Source organism: Phalacrocorax carbo, chromosome 2 (assembly GCF_963921805.1).
Source record: "Phalacrocorax carbo chromosome 2, bPhaCar2.1, whole genome shotgun sequence".
Lineage (NCBI taxonomy): Eukaryota > Metazoa > Chordata > Aves > Suliformes > Phalacrocoracidae > Phalacrocorax > Phalacrocorax carbo.
This window is the reverse complement of record NC_087514.1, coordinates 150,813,277-150,837,644: the sequence shown is the minus strand read 5'-3', so window position 1 is coordinate 150,837,644 and position 24,368 is coordinate 150,813,277.

Here is a 24,368-nt window from a genome sequence, read left to right as displayed (position 1 = left end):
CTTCTACAAGCCTGGAACTTGTATCTCAATAAAAGTCATACAGAAACCACTTACTTACCACTGGCACCTTAGTAAAAGCTTTAGCTTGCAGTGGTTTCCGATGAAAAGAGGCTTCAGTCACTTGCAGTTTTCTGAATTTTTTCGCTACTAATATTTCTTGTGACTATGTTGGTTTAAGGCCCTCTAAGTCTGTCACTAGCAGCTGATTTTAGAAGTGGGTCTTAAATCTGTGTAAGTTTTTACAAATTTTACCTTGCTGAATCTTTCAGACTGACATTTCCTGGGGCTTGGGGGAAAGTGGTCAGTGTTTTTTCATAATTTAGGCAGAAATGGTTTATTTCTGTTTAGGACCAAGTGAAAATCATACATTTCCCATTAAGATTTTTGTTTGGGATTGAGGTGGGGATTAGCTGGCACTAGGAGGATGGAAGGCTCTCTGGTGGTTTCCATGCTAGATCTTGTGGGAAAGGTATATTGACATTTTCTGCATAGGTGACCTCACCATCAGGCAATCTGGGTTTGGGAACTGGTTTTGCAAGGATCTTTGTGTGTTAATTCTATATACATGCATTTACAAAACTAAATACTGCTAATGCTTTCATTAGAAAAACCCTTGCAAATCTCTAACCCGAATTAATTTATTTTGGAGCTAAAATAAAACTTAGTGCCTGCTGATCTAATGTATACCAGCAAAAAACTTCCTGTCTTGTGTGACTATAGGGTGAAAGTCTTCAGAGAGGGAAATTAGTTATTATATTTAAAGACATTTAAACCCTCCCCTAAAACACTTCATACAACTTTCCTTCCTCTTTAAATTACAATACTTCTCTATTTATGCTGTAGCAACACTAAAGCTTGCAAATTACCCCAGATTCTGCAAGAACTTGGTTTTTTAGACTCCGTAACTCTTGGAGTCAGCAAATATTTATGAAAATTTTGCTTTTCATTAAAAATAGCCCCGTCCCAATGACTGCATGATACATCTGCTGCCATGAAGTCTGTTTGCTTTAAGCTGTCAGAGCCTGGAAAATAACCCCATCGTCCCCATATTTGTATTAGGAAACTTTGTGGTTTCTGAGACAATTTTAGGTAATGAAGGAAGGCAGGCCTGAGTCCTGGTTTTGCAGCATCTCAGCATTGGCCAGGCTGATTTCTCCATGCTCAGCTCCTCACTTCCACCCGCATTTTGTAATTCACCACATTTTCCCTGTATTAGGGGTTGTCCTCCCTCTTCACACTCTGCTTAGGGATTTCTGAGCATTGCTCTGCTCGTACCTGGGCACCATCTCCTTCCCTTTCCCATCGCTTTTCCAGGCGATGGTTTTGGAGGGCAGGAGAACTTTTCCCCTCCAACTCCCAGGTCTGGCCGGGGGGTCTTGCTCACCAGGGTGAGTCTGGGAGCAGCGCCAGCATGCGGCCCCCAGCAGCGGTGCTGGGCTGTGGCGGTCAGAGCCGCCCGGGGGGGGCCGTTCATGTCAGCGGAGGCGCAGCTTTAAAGCAGAATCCGGTTTTATAGAGAAACTGAGGGGTTTTGTTCCCTTATGCCAGGGGTGTTTTGCATCATCTGGAGTGACCAGGGCATCGAGCCATCGCGAGGGCTGACCAGCAGCGGAGGAAGCCGCGCCCAGCCGGCCTCGGCCCACCAAAGGGGGTGCAGCGCCCCGGGCGGTCCCGGCACCCGCGGCTCGGCGCTCCCCGCAGCATCGGTCGGCAGGTGGCAGCGCATCCTCTGCCTCGGGGGCAGGCTCCCCGCACCTCCCCGCACCCCCCCGCACATCCCGCATCTCTCCGCCCGCGCCCCGGCGAAGGAGCCCTCCCGCTGCGGAGGGAGAGGCTGCCCTGCCCTCGGGAGCTGCCGGAGGCCGAGGGTGCGGAGGAGGAGGAGGATGCTTGGCTCCGGGTGGTTTTCCTCCGCTAGTGAGCGAGCGGTCTGGGCAGGGAAGGGAGGCACCGAGAACACACGGCTGGCCAAACGGAGGAGCTGGCCAAGAGAGATAAGTGACATATCTGATAACATTTATGGAGAAAAAGCCCTATGCAGCAGCCACCCTCCTTTTTATTAGCTGCATTTGCAGGGCAGGAGATAGGCAGCGTTGGCTAAAGAACACACCAGGAGATCGGGCTCTGAGGTTTTCTGTTGGTTTGATGTGTGACCTTGGGTGAGTTATTTAAATTTCATGTGCCGGCTACTCACTGACTTATCCTGGGCACACTGGACTTTTCCATGGTAGCCTTCCACCCACACGAGCCTGAAGGCAATGGGACATGGCGAGCTGGGGTTCCTCAAGGCTGTGTGCCATAGGAGCTCACTGGGATGGCCCCCACAAAGTCTGCTTGATCAGTTCTGCATCACTTGGGGGTAGGCTTCTTCAGTCCTTTCTTCTCCTGCCCTCTTTCTCTCCAAGAAAGTGACCATGGGGGCAGCGTGAAAGTATTTCTGTGCCAAATACTTGGTGCTTTATGGAAAGTACAGAAAGTCCTGTAACATGGAGCTATGGAATGATTTGACTGACTCATGAGAGTTTCTCATATGAAAAAAAAAGGTGGATTCTTTTTTATTTTCCCGTTCTAACAAAACATGTCTTCATATGGATCTAGTTTATCCATGTCTAAGCCCTCTTGGAAACTGATATGTGCTTGGCTTCAGTTAAATCATGAGGCAGTAAGTGCCAGAGATAATGTGATATAAAAACTCCTTTCTTTTGTTCATTTTAACATTATCCTTAAATGTGTAACTTTTCCGTTTCATTGAGTTACACAGTTCCAGTGTTTCCCACTGCTCTTTTTCTACCGCTGTCATCATTTTCATTTCCTGTCTTTTGGCTCCCACTATCTCTGCATCTCTTCTTGTGAAAGATTGACCAGAGCTCAACAGATTATTCTTGTCATGGTAGACTTGGGATTTATCAAACATTTTCAAACACTATTTGTAGTATACAAGGTTTCAAACTGTGAATATCACGGCATTTTCATCAGTCTTGGGGTAAAATCTCAAGCCCCTTGAAGTCAAAGGGCACTCTGCCACTAACACAGAGAAGTTTGTGTCAGGCTTTATAGGTGAAATTCAGCTCATGTTTGAATGTAGGTGTCTTACATGTGAGGCAAAGCACCGCCACGTCCCGGCTACAGAGTAAGAGGCAGATTTAAAAAGGACCATAAGCATGTCATGACACCGCAGTCACTATTGTGCTGTGAAGTGAGTATTGCCAGAGCTGTAGCAAGGGCAGGCTGACAGGCATCAAGTGAAGCAAATATGTGACTTCATCCCTCTTTGCCACATACAGTGGAAGTTCAAGTCCTGCTGTCGTCATGCTCTGTGAAGGGTGTCAACACCTGCCTTTAAAGTGCTGGCAAGACTCACAGACACATGGTGATCACTGCAGATGGTGGCTTGAAGGCTCAGCTCTGTATAGTGTGGAGGGGCAGCATCAATCAACACTGGAAAATTGGCAGAGATGATTTTTCTGACCTGGGGGGATCAAGCTCAGCGATGTACTTGGTCTGGACAAATGCAGGTGTCTAGACTTTGCGCTGAGCCTTTAGGAGTTCTGCTGGATGTAAGAATAATCTGGCATGTTTTTAAGGGGAGAAAATGACCAAGGCAAAGCTGTTCCTTTGACTGAGGGATATGCGAGGAGACACTTTTATAACCATCAGAGTAATCCTAAACAAATCCTGAAACTTTAATGGGAGTCATTTTAGCATATTTCCTGTAATTTGTAATATTTATTTTGATATACGTTCAGAAAGTTTATGTAATATTTTTCATGCATGAGCTACTTTTGGCAAAATATGGAGATCTTCACATGCGTACAAATTTGCTATTATGATTGGCCCAGCTTTAATAAATTATTTGTAATAGCAAATATTGGCCATGTGTTTGGAACGGGGACATGCCAGGACCACATTACCCAGTGCTCCGGCATGGAAATATCTGCTTATTGTAGATGACCTGACCTCAGCTGGCCTTTGTGTGACCGCTGCAGGAATCGGTCTGACCTGTGGCCCTGCTTTCTACCCAGAAAGCTTTCTCAGACTATACAAGATTGCCGCTTTAGGGGCCAGATTCCTTACTTATACTTTGTCTTCTATCCCATGTCTGTCATTATCCTGTGGCTGCGTGAGAGCGTTGTATTCTGGCTTCGCATGTTCTTTGCACAACATGAAAACCACTGGCAAGCAGGGCCAGAAATTGGTCTCACTGCCAATCATGTAATATTAGGGAAACTCCCTTCCATCAGAGAGAGTAATTCTGAATTATGTTCTGCACACGAAACCAGCTTGTTATATCCACTAGCAAGGGTGATTCTTTTCTGCAATTAATTGAAAAGAGTGCAGGAAAAAAATGGAAGCTGGAATTAGGTAAGAAACATTTAGAAACGGGAGTTGCTGTGGTACCTCCTTCTGTACGCATGAGAAAGCAGCACCCTGTGTTAACCTGCAGACATCACTTGTGTCACCCATGTTCTTTCATATATCAGAGTCTACTGACTCTGATTTTCTTGGACCACGAAATGAAGAGGAATGGTGCAAAGCCTGTGTGTGAGAAGTGGGGCGCACACAGCTGCAGAGCCCACGGGGAGGCTCCTGCCAGTGAATGCACACCTTTGTTGTTGGTCCCGGCCCTGGCAGGGCTTTATCTGTCAGGAGGTGCTTGAAAACTTGGCTAGCTTCAATGAAAGGATTTTCTGTCTGCTGGCTGCTGACTTGCAGGTCTTCTTGATCATCGCTGCTGAGCCTGGTGAGCACGCTGCTGCGTTAGCCAGTGCCTGTGCAACCCTGGGCCGTGGGCAGAGGGTTGGCATGTGGCGCAGCTGAGGAGCCTGAAGCCTGCACCCATGCCAGGCACTGTGCCAGCCAGCCCCGCTGCTCATAAGGATGCTCAGTTTGCAACAGACTGGAGACACTGAACTATACCTGAAGTAACCTCTCTCTTTTAGGGTACATCTACACACCGGGTAGACCAAATTGAGCTCACATCAGAGTAGGAAGCTTATTGGTTTCCAACTGATTTTAAAGCATGCACTTAGCGTATTGCAGAGTCACGCATGACCCGGGCACTGCCTCCTCAGCAGGCGGTGGCCGACTCCGGACGAAGGGGCCCGCTGGCAGAGCCACGCTCCGGGCAGTTACGTTATTTTCTAGCACCATCTAGTGGGTAGACAGGTCCTCCTGCACGTGTCACCTTAGGAGAATGTTTTCCCCTTATTGCTGGTTTAAACAAACAGTTATAAAAGCTTGCACTTGACCTCTACTCTTTTTTCCATTCATTCCTTACCAGCATTGTTTCATGAAACGACGCAGTGATAAATGAACAAGAAATCCGTGCCATCCCCGCAGGCACAGGGCTGCTGAAGAACACCAGAAGACCTCAGTTTTTCATCAGCCTTTCTTGACTAGACAGGCTCTGAAAAAACTGAGCATTTTGTAAGAACAAAATATGTCTGACAAAGCTGCTACTGATCTAACTTTGCTGCCTGAAATACATGGAACAAGCCAGCTGTAAGCAGATATTTAAAAAAAAAAAAAAGAAAGCATTATTTTTCTATTATTTATAGTGTACTTGTCACACACAGAAAATGTGCCAGGATTTTCTTGGCAGTTGTTTCCCCCCTTGTTTTAAAACATGCAAATAGTAAACAGAGAACAGCTAAGGCTCAGCCACAGCTGACGGGAATATCTGAAAAGAGGCCGTGAACAGCAAGGCAGCCCAGAGGCCCTGTGCACTCCTAGAACTGAAACTGGGTTTATGGGCTGTGTTCAGGTCAAACAACCTTTAAGCTAAACTTTAACATAGTTTTTGCTCTCAGTAGATGTTGGAGAACCAGGCCAACAGGTGCCGTTCAGGAAAAGCTCAGACCTGATCCTGCTCTGCTGGCTCCAAACATGGATGAAGAACAAACCTGTTTGTTTCCACCCAAGGGAGGGATCCAAATTTCGATGCTGTCTGAAGACATATATGGGAAGAAATACCTAAGAGACAACTGTGCCATTGTTTGCTTAGCAGCACTCATTGTAGCCCAGCGCTCTAACCAAAGGTGCTCCAACACCAAATGTTGAAGGTGCTGAAGCTTTACTCACCTTAGTAGACTTGTACCTTATTCACTCAGACTTGGAGTGGAATTTGGCCTCTGGATTTCAAAGAGGCTTGGGAGAAGACTATCTTTTGTGTTTGTATAAAGTTTTTTTTCTGCAAAACACTGCATATTATCATTACACAGCAAGTAGGTGCCTTTTTTCATGTGTATTCTTCCAGACCTCCTGGCATGAAACTTTTATGTTGACTTCTGGGGAATTATTTCCAGCAATCCCCAATTGAGAGGGGAGCTTACCCACTGTATGTAAACATATATTGTAAATTGCTTGTGCAAGAACCAGTTGCAGAACGACAGAGAACATGGTCAGAAAAGGGCATTTGGCTGGATTTGGCATTGACTCATCTACCACCACTACACAGATGCTCCTCCAAATGTAAAGACATCTGTAGGTAAGTGCAGTCAGCTCCATGCTTCCCCATCTCAGTTCCAAGGGAGAAGGTTGTTGGAGACATTTCCAGCAGGACAGAAATGGTGGGAGTCCCTGTGCAAGCAACTCCTGCTCTGGGGAACCCCCCGGGGGCTATTGCAGCCAGCACAGCAAGGGCTTTCCCTGACCAGGCTATTGGCTTCTTTGGGTCTGCCCAAACCTCTGCTTGGAAATCCTAGAGGCTCATTTTTCTGTCCCTTATTTCAAGTTTCATCAGGCACAGAAGACCCAGTCTCCAGGCTTCAGCTGAGTGGGTTTTTTTGCGAGCAGAATGGCACCCAGTTTGCACAGTGCTGATGTAAACATCAACCTCAAATAATTAGTGCATGTGGCCAGTTAATCATCTCACTGGCTCCAGGTGGAAACTCGCCAAGACATTTCTGTAGTAGTGAGGCCATTACATTTGCCCTTTATTTGCATTGGATGTTTAAATATTTCTCTATCCCGGTCACAGTTTCCCCCACCAGTTCTTACAAGTATTATACATTTTTTGGATGGAGCTGACTAGAAAATATTTTTTGTTAATATATAAATTCACAGCAGTTTTTAAGCAATTGAATCAATTTGGGTCAAGTTTGATAAATCATTTTGACAAAAAGTGGGGAGAAGTCCTGGAAAGCATCTTGACATTTTGTTTAAAAATGATATTTTCATTTTGAAATCAGGCTATATTTAAAAATGAAAATATCAAATCAGCCCCAAATACGTCTTTCCAGTTGGCAGTTGAAAAAAACCAAAATCTGTTTTTCACCCAGTTCTACTGGAGAGTTTGGCAGGGCTTGGTGACCTAGTAAGCATGTCTTAAAAAGAAAAAGAAATTTTTTTTGATTATTTGTGGTTGGCCCCATAATGGCTTGCCACTCAGGACTGTCACAAAGTGTTCTGCAAGCAGGGGGTCTTGTAATACTCATGGTACCTCTGAAGAAATTGTTATGCAGGTGACTGTCCCTTCCAGATTACTTTTGAGGGCTGATAAATCACTGCAGGAAGAGGAGAGTGTCTGTAAGACAAGAGGCAGGATTCCCTGTAGGTAGCATCTCTGACAGTCTCTTGGCCATGAAATTTCAGTGGCAGTGCTCATAAAATGACTCTCTCACTCAGCTCTCACCTTGGGCTCAATATCTAGATATAATCAATCTCATAAGAAACACTGTGAAGAAGTTTGTCAGGTCTTACCATTTTTTCACACCCAGGTGCCTTGCTGAGGCATAGCCATCAAGTTTTCAATAGAGGTACTGATCATGCTCCTGACATGCTTGTAGCATATGCAACAGACAAAATGAGAAGGTAAAATGTAGTTGACATAGGGGTGTTGCACTACGGCACCCACGGACAGCCATTTCCTGCACTCCCATTAGCGTTGCTCGTTATCGTCTGATAGATGATGCGCTGCTGTCAGTGCTCTGGCTTGTTTATGCTTGCACAAGAGTGTGAGGTATATAAGTACCCCCCAACATACATATATATTTTTAGTGTATGATAAATATTTGATTGTGAATAAACGCTCTGATCAGTTTAATCCATCCTCTGGTCATGTTCTGACTTCTGTTTGCTTGTTCATTATTTATAAGCATTTGCTGAATAACACAGACAAACCATTTTCAGACTATGAGTTTTCTGGGAATCATTCACTTCAGCTATTCACTATTCATCTTTTGTGGTAGAAGACTGGCTACTTAAACCACACAGTGGTTTTCCCCTAATTCCTAACTGAGTATTTATAAACAGTAAAATAAAGCTGGACAAATTGTGAATGCTTTTCTTTGATTGTGAAGATCCTTGTTTGCCTGCCTATGTGGGCATATGTCCCAAGAGCAGCCTTGCCCAGCACCGTGTGAATCTGTACAAACACACAGAATTTTGGGCTTTGGGGAAAGGTCTGTGAACATAAAGGAGCTCAGCATGCAGGAGCTGTGTTTCAGGGCATAGAACCTACCACGTATGTGTTTTGGATGGGATCTAGCAGTTCTTGTGTTTGCTTTACAGCACAAAATTATGCTGCTTGTTCTCATTTTCAAGGCTTCGGTCTGCCTGCTACCTTTTCGTGCGTGCATACCCCTCTCAGTCACAGGGCTGTCTGTTTGGGTGGCTCCTTCCTAGCACCTGCATCCCTGGGTAGGGCTGTGATGCCAACATTACAACTCATTAAAAAAGGAGAGACAGAGAGATTTTAATCATTGAAGTTCATCTGAAAAAGGACAACAGCTTTGCTCCCCACTGAGCTGAAAGAGGGGGGATACTGCCCTCCGGCATGCTGTGTTTTGTCAGACAGGTCAGGAAGACAGGCCAGGATCCATGCTTGGCTCTCTGCTGTGCCCCTACCGCAGGCTAAGAAGCAGAGAGAGAAGGGAACCAGGGTGGGAGGTCTTGACGCTTTATGTAATCCGGACCTCCAGCGCTGTCACCTAGGGACGATCCCCCAAAGAATGGTATACACATAATTGCTGTTCATGGAGCAGAAATTGCCTAGAATAACATTGCTTTTGCAAAACCTCTGTGATCTGATTCTGGGGACTATTTAGGTCCCAATAGTTGATGGTTTAGAGTGGACTTCGCCCCTCCCATCACTGGATTCCCTCTGTGCTTAGGAGGGCATCTCAGAAGGGTGCCGGATCACCTCTGACAGTGCTGATTTCCCCCTGCAGACCACAGGAATCAAGACTCAAATGCAGACATTGCTCTTGCAACACACAGAAGTCCTTAATGATCTGTTGATGTCTCTTGGAGGAGACAACTACTCACTCTCCTCTTTCACACAAGAGTGTGGGCACCTTTGAGAGGTTTCTGCCAGGCTGGCTGTGAGAAGCCTGTCTAGTTTCACATGCTACTGAGGTGTTTTCGCAATCAGCTGGGAGTGATTCAGGGAGCTAAGGACAGATTAAATGAATAACTGCAATGAGCTGAGATGTTTTAACTTTTTTTAGTATTTTGCAAGTAGAGATTCTCCTGGGAAGCATTTATGTACTATCCCCACTAGTACTGTGCTGCCCAGTCAGACCGTGTTGGAAGCCACTGGAGTGTGTGAAAACTCTGGGTGTCTGGAGAATTTTAAAGTAAGAATATCTTGAAGCAAGTGACTGGGGATATTGTGAATTGCATTTATGTATCTGCTTAAATTCTGCTTATGTGCTAGTTCTGGTGGCCATAACTTTTTTCATCTTGGGCCTAGACAACAGTGATATCCTGGGGCAGATAATGGACTTACCTGCTGCCAGTTAAGATATTAATTTTCTGTAATTTGTTTTGACTTGATTCTATCTATGTATCTATTTCAAAGTTTATTGCAGAGGCCATCATCATTATAAATAAGCAGATGGAGAAAGGGGAGTTGCCATGGTGATGTTCTAAGCAAGTAGTATTTGATCTAATCAGTTTTTATTTTGAGCATTTCTAGGCCTATAATTTAATAATAAAATCGTGAGTTGGACTGTGGATCCTGTTGAGTAGGCACTGTTACTGCCACAGAGGGAAACCGACTCTGACCTTGGAGAACGCAGGAACTTAAACCCACTTCAGATAGCACCTTGCTCCTCCCAGAACTGCAAGTAAGTCAATGGTGATTCTTCCTCCCTTACCTGCAATGTTTGTCACTGGCAGACATCAATGTGTTTTATAAAGGTGGTCATTCAAAGACAGTGATATGGAGACAGAGAGAGGCAAACTAATAAAGCACCCCTTGTGCTTCCTTGTGCAATGCCCTGCACTGGAGATCGAGAGGAATTCTGAGCTTTAGAAGAAGCCATGACCTGAGTGCTGCGGTGAGTCAGAGCCATGATTACCAGGTTACAGCAGAACAAGGCCAGGGAGCTGTGCTTGCAACTCCTTCCTCAAAACGGTATCAGCATGTTGGGGACAGTAGAGGAGAAGGGAAGGGCTGCTGTAGACACAAGGAAAGAGATATGAATTGATTTGTAGTAGGTTTTACAAAACATAACAAAGAGTACAGAAACCATCAGGGAGCATCCCTGAATTGTGGGAAGAAAGACAGACTTTTCCTTTCCAGGCCAAGGACCAAATGTAACGTCTTTGATAAAGGGTCTCAAAGCGTGGGAATGGAGCAGCACTGGGGGTGTCAGGCAAGTTGTCCTTCTTTATTGGTTGTGACTCCCAAGCTGTTCTTCTGACAGGCAGAGAAGAGCCAGATCGGTCCACTGAAGTGGGGATTTTCTGCATACAGAAATCTTTCTCTGCCTTTACCAAGTAAGGAGAAGCTGGGACACTCAAAACCCCCAAACACTTCTTTAGCCTACCTAGGATGAATGTCAGAAGTTTTGAACAAGGTAGGCTGATGGGTTGGGCTGCCCAAGGGCTGAGAGGTGAGGGGGCAGGGGGCTGTGTCTCCTCTGCAGACTGTCATGAAGGTGAGTCCAACAACACTAACAGTTCGTCCAAAGTCTTCAGATGAGAACACTTTTTCTTCTGCAGATGCATCAGTGAAAACTGTGACTGAGCTGGCCAGTGAGTGTGCCAGAGAGCTATACTGGATTCCGCTTACTAGTGTGATGAGGTACAAGTTTCCATTTTCTCTGTGCGATGGCTGTAAACCCGTGACCTTGCTGAAGAAGTAAAATAAAAAAATAAATAAAACAAGGCCTCATTTTGTGTCCATGTGAGATTACTTCAACAGTCAGTTTTCAACCACAGTCAACAAAGTACCTTATGTTTATCAGGCACATTTTCCATTATATATACAGACCTTTTTTTTTTTTTAAAAAATACGAAAGGTCATTTCGAGAGCCCACAATACCACCCTGTTAGTAGGTCCAACAGAATTTCTGGAAATGTTTAATTTGTGTTCTGTGTTGAAAGCTTTCTCAAACAAAGTGTGCATCATTTAATCTATTTATAGAACCCCTTGCTTGTCCTAACTTTCTCTCAGCTAAGAAAGCCTTTATTTTATCACCAGTTTTTACTATTTTATTATGAGCATTAAGGGGTAGTCCAACTTGTTCAAACCAAAGAAGAATGTCTGAGATTTGTGGTCTTCTCTCTTTAATTTCATTTTTTCCTGTTAGTCTGAGAAGGCTTTCTTGAGGACTTGGAAAAACAAAAGGTTTTAAAAAAAGAAAAAGACTAAACACACTAAACTGAAAGACTCTCTTAAAATACACCATTTTCAGTTTACTCTGGTAGACTACAAAGAGTGCAGTCTGACAACACTTTCAGTAGTACTTGAGCAGCCTCCTTGAGAAGGTAGACTTGCTTAAGCACATCTAAGGGCAGAATCGGGCCCTGTGGTTTGTTCTCAGCTATGGGCTTCACTCTGTTGTGGTGAGGTCAGGCCATAAAGAGATGTAAGGAAAGGTTGCAGAACTGGGCTCTTGGCTATTCTGGGTGTACTTCAAGAATTTAATTTCGCCATGGAAATATTCCCAGCACAGCAGTATTCCCCCTCATTAAAGGAGGGAATATCACTGTAGCCCATAACCTCTGTAGGGGAGGAATTAACTTTTAAACTGAACACTGCCTTTAGATAGGAAATGAGCTTAGTGGGGTCGCTGTGCTAAGGAGCACATGTATTTTGGTACAAATACTCTTTCAAGTTTCGACCTCTGCACAGAGTAACAATGGTCAAACACAGACCAGGCATTAATTACTGTGAAGTGCTTTCCAGTTTAAAAATATCCTTATTAGTTTATCATACTTTCTCTGTATGTTTTCTAGTGTCATAGAATTGTGTTGATTACTAAAATATTTACTGAAATTAACTGTGGAGGTTGTTTTTCCAGATACAGAGTGTGAGAGAGGACCTTTCAAACTGCTTTGCATTGCTCATGAGCAGGTTCACCCATGCAAAGCTGCATTTTGACCTGCAGCAGTGCTGGTCTGCATGAACCTCTCAGTGTGGGCAATCATAAGCACAGCTGCAGCAAAGCTGCTATGGTCTTGCTGTGCAGGACTGCAGGATTTGGGGATCCTGAGGGGTGCTTACATCCAAAGTCAAGCAAGGCTTTATTTCATTCTACCTGGCCTTTGGTTCTTTTCTCATGGTATGAAAAATAAAATAAAAACTTAGGATTTGGTTATACTTTCAGGTTAGTTTTAATCCTAATAGAAGTATAAATAAAAAGTTGAAGTTGAAATTTGAATCTCATTTTTGATCACTCATTCTTGCATGGTAATCTTGTAGAATATACGCTAGTGTTCTAATGCTGTCAAACAAACATGCTTCTCCTGAATAATTTATTTGAGAAAACTGAAGTAACACTTTCTGATATTTGCTCTGTAATATTGGACCTCTGTGGTGAAGGGATAAATTGGAGTCCTGAAAATATTCTTTCAGCACTCACATAGCTTACTGGAACTGCAAGTACAATTTGTGCCAGTTAATACAGCTGAAGCATAACATTTTTATTACATTCACAGTTGCTTAATATGTTTTCTTTCTAACTGAAATGTGGCTCATCTGCTAAATGAACTAAGACTTAGTTTAATCTTTTCTGGAGTGTTCCTAAGTCCAGATTGCTCTTCTTTTCTTGGGGGATTTCATGAGCCTTAAGAAGTTCCAAATTCTCATCAGATCTTTTATAGCAAAATGTGTCCAACTTTGATTTTACATATATATAAAACATTATTATTTTCAATTGCTGCCTGAAGCATTTCCAATTACATACTTGGTTTGATTAGATGAAATTTTGCCTTTTTGCTGAAGAATGTAGTCTGGATATACGTGTAAGACTGACTCTGTGTGTCATCCTGTTTTTCTCAGCTTTTTTTTTCCTGGTTTTTCATCATTGCTAGAGAGCATTCAGGGAAAAGAGAAAGGATGTAAGATGTTTCAAGGTGAAGTTTTTAATCAAGCACCGTGCATGCTCAAGTTTGTTTATATTGAGGTATTTTTATTACCATTTTAGCAGCCTCAGTGTATGGCCAATGCCTTTAAAGGCACCCTTCTTTCATTTGAAACACCAGGATTTGTGGTCCATGTTCTGGCAGAAATCACTGCACTCCAAGAGTCGCTGCAGCATCCCAGCTGCACACAGTCTAGTAGGATGAGTGTATTTCTTTAAATTTCATTATAATTTTATAGCTGGAACCAGTCTCACTTTGTTTGGGTCATTTCCACCCTTTACAGAAATAAGGTGCTTTACCTGTTGTGTCAGAGGTTTTTCTTCTGGCAGTGTCTCTGGTGCAAGCTGCACTTTATTGGCAGAGCAGTTTTAAACTCCCAGCTTCAACTCAGTACCTTGATGTTGACTATGTCATTTTCTTGGACACTTTTCCCGAAGACTGAGTTTTCAGTTTTCTCTCTCATTTTGCTTCTTTGCTTTCCTTAACTCCTGCAGTCATTAGCTTTGCTTTTTTTTTCATCATATTTGCTCCATTTTCTGTTGGGTTATTCCAAGCATGATGACAACTTACAGAATCATTGATTTTAAAAAGAAATGGTTAAGCTTTTCCTTTCACTCCTCCAATATTACAGTCCAAAAGCAGCTTGTTATGCAAGAATGTAATGAATGCTTATTATGGAAAAATATTGTGTTGGGCAATACATTACAATGAAATTAGACTTTCTGTCATCTCTATTCTGATATCACCCTGAATGATGGTTGCTGAAGTGGCAACTTTGTCTCTCATGCTTTCTGCTTTGGTGTAATTTTGACCTCTGGCTTTCCATAATGGAATCAAGAATTTTGCAGCATTTTAAACCCTACAGTAGTTTAAATAATAGTCTGCTTTCACAGATGAAATCTGGGCATGTGTCCCATAAGGTAGTGTCATCAAGTATTACAGTAGTTGACTTATTTTTGAACATGAGTGCAGAATGGCTTGTTCTATTAAAATTCTGCACTGGGACTTCAGTGATACTGTGAATTTGTTACCATACTTTATTGTCCTTATGCTGCATTTCCTTCATATAGAAAAAAAGAAAATGCAGCATACCTCTGAGGGCAATAACTCTGGCTGTACTTCACAGTTTGACTGTGTTCCCTCTGCTTCTTCTGGGTAACAAAGAGGTTCCATTTTTATGTCGCTCTTTGAATAACACTCACATGAGATTCTTCTGGTTTTTCTCCACCACCTAAATGTATATCAGAGGAAATCTAATTTCAGAAAGGGACCCAAACCAGCCCTGGTGAGTGTTTCTAGAAATGAATTAAGTACGGGGACAGTTTTTAAGGTGTGGACAGCAAATTTGAGGAACAGGTTAGGGAGGGATGATCATGGTCTTTACTAGCTTGTGTGAGCTGTAGAGGTCTGGGGAGAGGACCCATTCTCAAATGCCCTGTCCCTGCATGGCTGAGGATGAGGGCGCTGCTGCTGAGCTGAAGTCGGTCACTCTGTGGAGCAAGTCCAGGCACTGATCAGCCAGTCACCTGAAGTGCTGCACACAAGCCTTCCTTCTCCATCCCCACCATGCTACTTTTTCTTAGAAGCTGATTATAAAATGTTGTTTTATTTTATCTGAACATCTATCTCTGTATTGGTCAGGTCAGTAAATAGGACACAATTGCAATCAGATTCCACTACAGTGTTTGTAAAAGCAATAGAAACAATTCTCCAATTCCTGTTTGGTTCCTGTTTAATCCTATTTAATTGTTTCTAGCTGCCGCAGGGCCCGAGAGGAGTATCTTCCATCCCCTACTTAGTGTTGCTCCAGAGTCAGGCCAGAGCTGCTGGAGGGTAACCCGGGTGGCTGGATCAGTCTGATGTGCTCCCCCAGAGGCCAGGCAAAGTGCGATGATGAACAGCTGTGGTCACTGCATGGGTTGCAGATGTGTAAGAGTCCTTGTCCTCATGCCATCCTTGCAGAAACTGTCCATCCAAGCCAAGATGCTTAGGAAAAGAGCATGTGAATAATGGGTTTACTTGCACTGATGCCCCAGACAGCTTCAGGCAGCACTGAAGAGCACTGAAGAGCAGAGCCACCAAATGCACACAGGAAACATCTCCATCACAGTGTTTGTGCAGAGCATGTTGTACTGCCAGAAAGTGAATGTCCTATTTCTTCCTTTAAAACCATTTTTACAAACTAATTTCTTATGGTTAAAAAGTGATCATTCCTTACCTCGCTGAACAGCTACTGCATTTTCACACTCTGACTGGTTGACAAAGACCAACTGGATGAGGACATTGCAGACACAAGTTTGTCTACAAGATTTATTTGTGCTCCTGTCCACAAGATTCATGCTTGCTCCAGGGGGAAAGCTGTAGGTGAGAAGGGATGTTAAGCTACCATGATTTTCCATGCCTTCATGTAAAAGAAAATATCTCTTCTACCTTTTTTTTTTTATTTGTGTGTCCCATTCAGTGGTGATGTGGAGTGTTCCTAGAACAATAGTCAGTCTAATCCAGACAGTCATTTCATTGTAAATCACCAGGATGCAGATTTTACAGGTCAGGTATTATTGGTTTTGTTCTGTTTCTGCACTCTTCAGGCTTATCATCAGCCAACACAAGCTTTCAGAAAGTGAATAAAAAATTAAATGGCTCAGGACTGGGACATGGTTTGCCAAATATCAGCCTGAGGAGGCGTTCTGTAACTCTGTGGTAAACCCCAACGCATATAATCACAAAGGAAAAATTGACAGACCTTTAGCAGTAGCTTTGCAGTAATAAAGTATTATTATTAACAGATCCTTTAATCCAGGGATCTCAAAGCACTTTAGGAATATTCAGTTACAGGCAAATGCACAGGAGTAAGGCATACAGTTTAATTTTCTTTACGCCATGCGATATTGGCAGCCAGGTCTGGGCACCATCTTCTCAGTCTGTGCTGTGTGAGTAACTCAGACTTAGGGACACTGACATGGCAGAAGGGTTGGGAAGGCATGATCTAGTGTGAGGGTAAAGAACCAGATGAGACATGCATGTGATGGCAAGTTTCTCTGGAGAAGAAGCTCAGTGATGAACTTCTCAAAGACCCTGACAATGTCCTCAGCAACATCAGGGACTCAAAGCATTCAAGAGTATTTTTCCCCTCTTTATACAACATGCTCCATGAATTCTTATCTCTTCTGTGGGGACAGGCTGGAATGGTGCTCTGCGACTTGTGAGGGGCACCACTTACAATGGATGTGTTCAACACCATGAGCCTGTGGCTGGCAGCACTGCTCATCTGCTGCCTCCCTCTCTACAGAAACCCAGTTTGAAGACCTGGTGACCTCAAGCATTTGGAGGAAGCCAGCTAATCCTTGCATGCAAAATGCAAGGCCATGAAGCTTTGCTTTCCTCTTCTTGGTCAAGACTTAAGAAAATACAATGTTTTTATTTACTGACATAATCCCTGGCCAGACTCCAGGGAACTCAGGCTGCAAAGTCACAGGGGCTGCCTGTGCTCAGACTGTTCGTGCAAGTTTAAGGGACTGGGCTCTCAGAGCGAGACCTGGGCTAGTGCAGTGGCGTGAGACTTTCTCCCATGCATCCTTTCCTTCCCTTCTCTGCTGCACAAATACACCTCTCGTGCCTGTGTGTGCTGTTCAAACAGCAGCCAGCAGCCAGCCTGGGGTGGCCTCAGGCAATGTTTCCCTTCCTTCTCCTTGCTTACCCCTTCATTCAGCAGGTGTATTTATTAGATGATATACGTTATGCAGCGTTTCACCATTTAGTCTAGGAAAGATTTTATTAACTTCTGACTCTCTTCTGTCTTGCTCAGCAGCTGTTTGTTTAACATGGATTCAAACGGCTGCAGTCACAGCTTGTTGGACAATAAAGTTAGTCTTTTAAAGGATCCATTTGTAAAATATGGTACAACTGGTAATGAATTTAAGGTCATTTTCATGGTACTAAAATAACCCTTGCAGTGAAGATGCAGGACTGACAGATCACCATGAGAAAAGGCGCAACAGGCAGTAACCCTTGCACAGCTACCTGGGCACAGAGCTCCTAGCCATGGTGCACGTCTCAGTGCTTCCCCTGGCCAAGGCAGGAGTGGCTGTGCCTGTGCTGTTAAAGCTTTCATTCGCACATCTTAGCTCCCTGAACTCCTCTGTTGTGCCAAAATTGTCACCCTGTGGTGTGAACATACCTTAACTGAGCCCAGCGCTGGCTGGCTCCCATGGGCTATTTGCCAAGGTTGCTGCCAGCCACTAGACACATCGCACGTGCTTTGGTGAGCTGGTAACAGCCACACTGTGCAATCCTGGCAGAAGAGGAACTCAGTCTGCTGGAGAACTACAAAGTGACCAAGGCTGCCTTAATTTAAGAAAATAAAACTGATGGCAGGGTCAAGAATTCATATCACACTCCTGAGAACACCACTTTCTTCATATTGCATGGATGAGCTAAGAGATCAGGTCTTTCCCAGAGCATCAGCTCAGGTCTGTGAAAGCATTCAAATGTTGGTTTGGACCAGATTTAGTACAAACTGAACATCTGTCGGAACAGCAAAGTTCACCAGCCCCAAAGTCTCTGTGTTCCCCACCCCCTCCCCACAAATGAATCTTATTGTGGGGAAAACATATGAGCAAATAATTCATTTTTGAGTCTGTGGGTGGCCCCTGAGGTGAACTGGAGCGCTGAGTTTTACACACACACACCCCATGCAAACTCTGTCTTTGCTCCAAATCAGCATCAGCGAGCCCACGCACACTTCTCCCGAGGCCTTTGTGAAAGGCCTTTATCCTTATACCGATGGGGAAACCAAACCCCCAGGATGAAAGACAAGTTGAAAGCTAAGATCCAAATGATTTGGCAGAAATTGGAGCTATTGCAAGATTTTCCAAGATTAGTCCTCTGGGGGACTGGAAAGCTTAATCTAGACCATGTGCTGAGACAAGCTGCTAAGCATGGAGGTAGAGTATGGCAAACCCACCCTGACTAGATTGACTGCCCTCTCCACATCTGGACCTCTTGGAAATGGTGTCTATCTTCCTCCATTCCTTGTTCTTAAAATACCAAAGCACTGAGCCAAATTTCCTTTTTGTGGTCAGACTCTCCTACATGTGGTAGGTTTTGTAGCCTGGGGGTGCTCAAGGCTGTACTTGGAGACGTCTCCAGGTTTGTGGCATTTGGGGAGTGGGGTGGGGGAAGGCAAACCCTGCACTGTCCCTGAGCCTGGCCAGGCATGAAGGCTCCTCCAGCTCTTGCAGAGGATGCTCAGGAAAAGCATCTTGACGCATTGCTGAAATTAGTCCTGCAAGACAGGGCTGCAAGTGTGGCTTTGGACCCTGCAGCTGCAGCAGAAGGAGCCTCTGTGGTGGGCTTGTTGAAAGCACACAGCAGTACCATGTTTCTGGAGATGAAGAGACAAACGTCTGGCTGTTAACTGCAAAGGCTGTCAGACCCCAGGAAGCAGAAAAAAGGAGGAAGAATGGAAAAAGCAGACACAGGTGGAAAAGTAGGAAGAGACCAGTAGAAGAGGACTTCTAGGGACATGGGACCTGGTCTCCGACTCCCCCCTGCTTGTGTGCCTATAGCTTCCTGCTCTCTCCATCCTCCCTGCCACTGTTCCCAGCCACAGAAGAAGTGGAAAGAAACCATTGCATGGCTTTGACCCAGAAATACCTTTTAACTATCTGAGGTGGGACAAGGTTCTTCTGCTTTCTCAGGATAAACACTGTGAATCATATCTCTAATGCCTGGTCTGAGAGAGCTGCTTGCTCAGTCTTGCTGGGTTTCAAAGTCCTTTTCTGAACCAGAGCAGATGCAAGATGTTAGAGAGAAAACAGACCCCAGCAAGGGCCAAGTCCAGCCCAGAGGGATTTTCTGCAGGATGAAACACAGCCTTGAAGAACTACAATTCCTTTGTTCATACTGCTAAGAAATAAGACATTTATTCAAGGTACTCTGCTCAGCCCTGACTCGGCAGCACTAACCTCAGCAGGATAATCAAGGCATGGGTTTGGATGGAGGCTTACTGTGGAAGCCAGAACATCTCACAACTCATAAACCATCTTCAGCATCCTTGTTAGTACATGAGACTCATTTTTAGATAACAACATGCTCTGGTTTGATTTAGGTTTTGCAAGCCCCTGTAATGAGAAGCAGATCCATTTCACTGGCCTCAGGGCACAAACAGCTGGTTAAGGGGGACGAGGCAGTCCCATCAGCCCCGTTCACCATCAGTACATGAGGCAGGCACTCATAAACACAACCCTTCCAACAGAGGTGTCTAAACGAGGTGGGTGGATGAACCCTGGAGCCATCTACTAATCTCCTTTGTCACAGAAGCTGTGGCAGCTACATCTCTGACTCTGCAGAGCTGGCTGGGATGACCCCCCCCAGCCTGCTCACGTGGCACAGCCTGATCCCTTTCCACCCACAAACTGCACAAACAAAGCTGCAGCTGGACCACAGTCACTGCTTACAGATGGCACTGGCCACACCGCACAGCCATGCATGTAAAATGTTGAAACCCTACCCCAGGGACCAGGATGAAGCCTGCAGTGGGAGGAACAAGGTGCTACATGCCCTGTAGCACACTCATGGTGCCAGAGCATCATGGAGGGTGGTGGGGACAAAACCATGAAGGGTAAGATTTGCAAGAATCCCAATGCCAAAAAAGCCTGTCACCACAGAGCCCTTCTCACTGCTGTGTGGGGTGCCTGGGGCTGCTGTATCAGGGTGACTCCTGGGGACAGAGACCATGAGAACGGTGTCTTTTCCTGCCTGGACACATTTAACTTCTGATCTGTATCAGCTGTCAGATTAGAAGGGGTTTAGTCACATCAGTCTGAGCAGGAATTAAAGCCAAGCTCCAGGGGTGAAAGGGCAGAGCCTTAAGGGGATCACCTTAATTGACAGGGCCTCTTAATCCCCCTGTTCTTGTACATTAATCCAAACATCTCCAGTTCTTCTTCTTAACCTGTTTTCATAAAGTAAAGAGAATTATACTTAATGTAACAAAGCTGAGTGTAGGAGGAAAGCATGACCTTAGCCCTCCTGAAGAAGGAGTTTGAGGCTGTTGTGAATGCTGCTCTTTATCCCGGTCACTCCCCAGCCCTTCCCCAGCAGTTTGAGAGCTGGAAATGATCAGGCAGCTCCTCCTTGGCTGAGCTGTGGCAGTGATGCTGTGCAGGACGGGGCTGTTGTTTGAAGTTCCATTTGCAGTTTACATTTATAATGGCAGTGCTCTGATAACCTGAGTACTTGAAACAGGCCCAGGCAGAGAGGAGCTTGGAGCACATCACATCCATCACCTGACGAGCGTGGTCAGTGGGGCTTCGCTGCTTGGAGCATCCCTCTTTACAGTAGCAGCCAGTGTGCACGACCTGCAGGCTCTGCTGCCCACCTCCTGGGGGATGTGAAGAGCTGAACAGAGCTAGAGGTGCCCTTTGAATTGGGGAAGTGGTGGGATTACTTTCTTAATGCCTGATGCACAGAGGGTTTCAGGCTTTTTGACTATCAGCCCAGCAACTTTCCAGGCTATCACCTAAAAAACAGTTGGTTTTCCAAAGTTTTAATACACACAAGCAATTATGACCAGCAGCCATTTAAATCAAATCACTTTTTGGAAGCAATGTGTTGATGTGCAAAATCAGTCCTTTCTGAAATGTGTTTTTTTACAGTAAACTCCCTTGAAGGCTGATCTCCAGAACAGAAGGTATAACTGAGATCCTAAACACTAAATGCACTCTGTGGGCAGTGGGAAACCTAACTGGTAACATGGCAAGGTTAATTACAAGCTGTTAAACTAAGATATTAATGACTAAGCTAAGTTGTTAAACTCTCAAGAGCATGGACTGTGCCTTCATGTGCTTTGGTAGTGTAGCTCTGCTCTGCGACCAGGGGCTCTCAGCTCTACTGAGAGATAAACGGGGATGAAGAAGAGGCTCAGCTCTTGAACCATGGGGAGGAGGGAGAAATCCCACGTTTGGTTAGAGTGTCACAACTCTAATATTAACGGAGTTTCAGGTGTTGGGGGTGGTGCCCATGGTGCCAACCTTGGGAACTGCGCTGGCCCTGGGTGGTTTTGGTGGTCATCGCTTCTCACTGCCATGCCTAATAGGAAAAAAACCATCCCTAACACTGCCCTCCAGCCATCCATGTGCATTGTTCTTTGTAGCTACACTGGCTTGTTCTGGTGTTGAGAAACTTACCCTGCAAACCAAGTTCCTTTCAAAATATATGTAAGGCATCTATTTTTCTGCTGGCATAGTGGTGAAAGCCACAGAAAATTGTGGAAAGAATGAGGTTTCCGGGGGCAAATTTATTTTGTCTTGTTCTCAGCCTGCTTAAAGTTCAACTCAGATGTTTCAGGAGCCAGATTTGTACTGAAGGGAAGCAGTCTAAGAAATGTTTGTGGATAAAAGAAATCTGAAGGCTATTCAAAAGCAAAAAAGTAAAAAATACTTTTGAGTGGGCTGAAGGAAAACAAACAGATCCCATGAGGAGGAGGAGAGAAGAAAAACTGCAATTAAAAAAAGAAGTACATGGTGAAAACCTGGTCTCACAGAGGTCAATAATATTTTGCTACTTGCTTTGCTGGGCCAGGATTTTATCCACAGTTTCTAATCATGGTGATGGACCCTTCCATCTTATGATTCATCACATCTCCTGACTGGACATGCAGTAGCACAGAACTCCCATTTATTTAGGAAAGTACTCTTTTAATGGAACAAATCACTTTTGGAAAAAACCCTAGTTTAGCATGACAGGAAGAGGAGGGGAAAGCTTCATGACCTCAACCCATTTTTTGAGTACTGTGAGCAACAAAAATCTCTTGAAAGATTCATAAAACCTCAATTTCCAGCAGATTTGCCCATCCCAAAATTTGGGCCTGTTAGGCCAAAAGCCCAGATTCCTCCTCAGATCCAGCCCTGTGCAGACAGTGACACTTATGCACTTTGTAAAAAGCCTGGCCAAAACCAGAGCCCTGGAAAAGGAGCTATTTGGGCAGCAGAAGCAAAAGAAGGGAAAGCCAATCTCTTTGAAGTAATCAGCTAGGGGAGGCGTTGGATAAGCCAGGGCCATTTGTAATCTGATGTCTGAGAGAACCGTCAAAGATATCTCCCGGCACTTGCCTTGTCACTGATGGTATCTCAGTGCAGATAAAATAAAAGCAGCAGTAAAAGGGAAGTTCAAGCCATTATCTGCCCACACCTGGGCCATGAAGGGTGCTGGGTGGAGGCAGCGCCCAGCCATGTCTGAGGCTGCAAGCAGATTTTGGGGTGAGGAGGCTGCCTCCTGTGAGGTACAGGGGGTTTTGTATTTATGATAGAGAATTTGTGTTTGCAGCCTTAACTATCAGCTTCCTATGAACGCAGGGCTGAAAAGGTGTTTTCTTCCTAGGATAATGTGGAAATGCCATTACAGCTTTTTGAGAAGGATTTGCAGGCTTTCACAATGCTGCTCGCTATATCACTCCCTGGCCTCCAGTGTTCATGGGAAGTAGCTTCACAAGCCATGGAACCAAACAAAGTCCCAGTTTTGGTGTTTCCTTTCCTTTTGCATTTACTGGAGTCAAATAAGGTGGAGGTTATGTAGCATCTTTTTCTCTGAGGAGGTATGTCTAGGGTCTCTGTACCCCACGCACTTTAAAAAAGCTTGCAGGAATGTGATCCCTTGAAGCTTCTTCTACTGCCAAAACTTAATTGGAATTGGCCAGCAGGATTGAAGGGACAGATGGATGGACCAACACATAAACAAACAGTGCTATCATATTTTTCTTGGAAAGCTGAGCTAGAAACTGCACTAACCTAATTAGAGATCTGGGGTAATACCATGTAACATTGGTAACCCATCTTAGGCCCTGCTCTGCAAGGCATGAATCATTAATGGGCGCCGTACAAGCACCGAGAAACCATCCGCACATGCAGTAACCTCAGCTGAGCCCAGAGTCACCGCAACAGATGCATGCTTTAAAATGACCTTTGGAAATTTTGACCATATCTCCATGGCTGTTGTGAGGCAATAGTGTAAAATGTCCAGTGGGTCTCAAAACAAGCAGCCTCTGTATTAAACTTGGTAAAACCTAGTCCTTGAATGTTTCAGTGTGTTTGTTGTTTTGTTTTGGGGTTTGAGTTGCTTTTTTTTTCTCTCAGCAGTGGAGAGGCCCTCATTCTGCTCTGTCAGATGTCCTCTGCAGATGGGAAGGTCTGCTTGATGCTGGGATTCAGGACTGAGCCAGTGCTGTCAAGTACACCTCTTAGGGATTTTTCTGTTTGGGCTTAGTGATGCTTTGTGCTGTTGTCCTACTGGCACAGATGCTCCATGAGCAGATATCTCTATGGGAACTTTGCTGGATTTTTATTACATCCTAAACTTATTTACTGAAAGAAATCAACCATTGTCCAAATTCTAGCTACCATGCAGAGACCAAGAGGGTCCATAGGATTACAGTGGTGTGAAAAGAGGCCTTGACCCCTTCACTATATCTAATACAAATCAAACGTCGCAGTGGGGTTGAAACTCCATGTATATTAACCATCTTCCCATACTTACTAAACTACAGTAACTATCTCCCTGCCCTTCCCCCCTTTCTAATAGTGTTATAAATAGTCTAAAGGTCTCTTGTCAACACAGCTTCCAGACTTCTAGCTCTTTGAGGGGCAAACGTACTTAGTTTTATTACTTGCATGGCATTCCTCAAAGAAGGGGACTTTGACCTTCTTAAATTCCTTCTGGAGATTAAATACCAAAACCGGCAGTCCACGAGGGAATTAATAGTCAGCTTCAATACACACAGCAGGACCTTTAGAGGGGGTCAAGTTATTAACACACTGGGAAATGTAGATTGTATCTTCTGATGCAGTATATATCTTGTATTCTAGATCAGATAATGACAATGGGGACTAGAGAGCTACATTTCTGAGATGAGTTCTGCAGCTCTCATCAGATCTTCCAATTCTGCTTTTTTTACTGAGGACACAAACTTGGCTGACTTTAGAAGTCTTCACATAAAAAGGAATGTATAACAAACTTCTTTTTTAGGAGAAATTGTGCCTTCTGTATTAACAGTG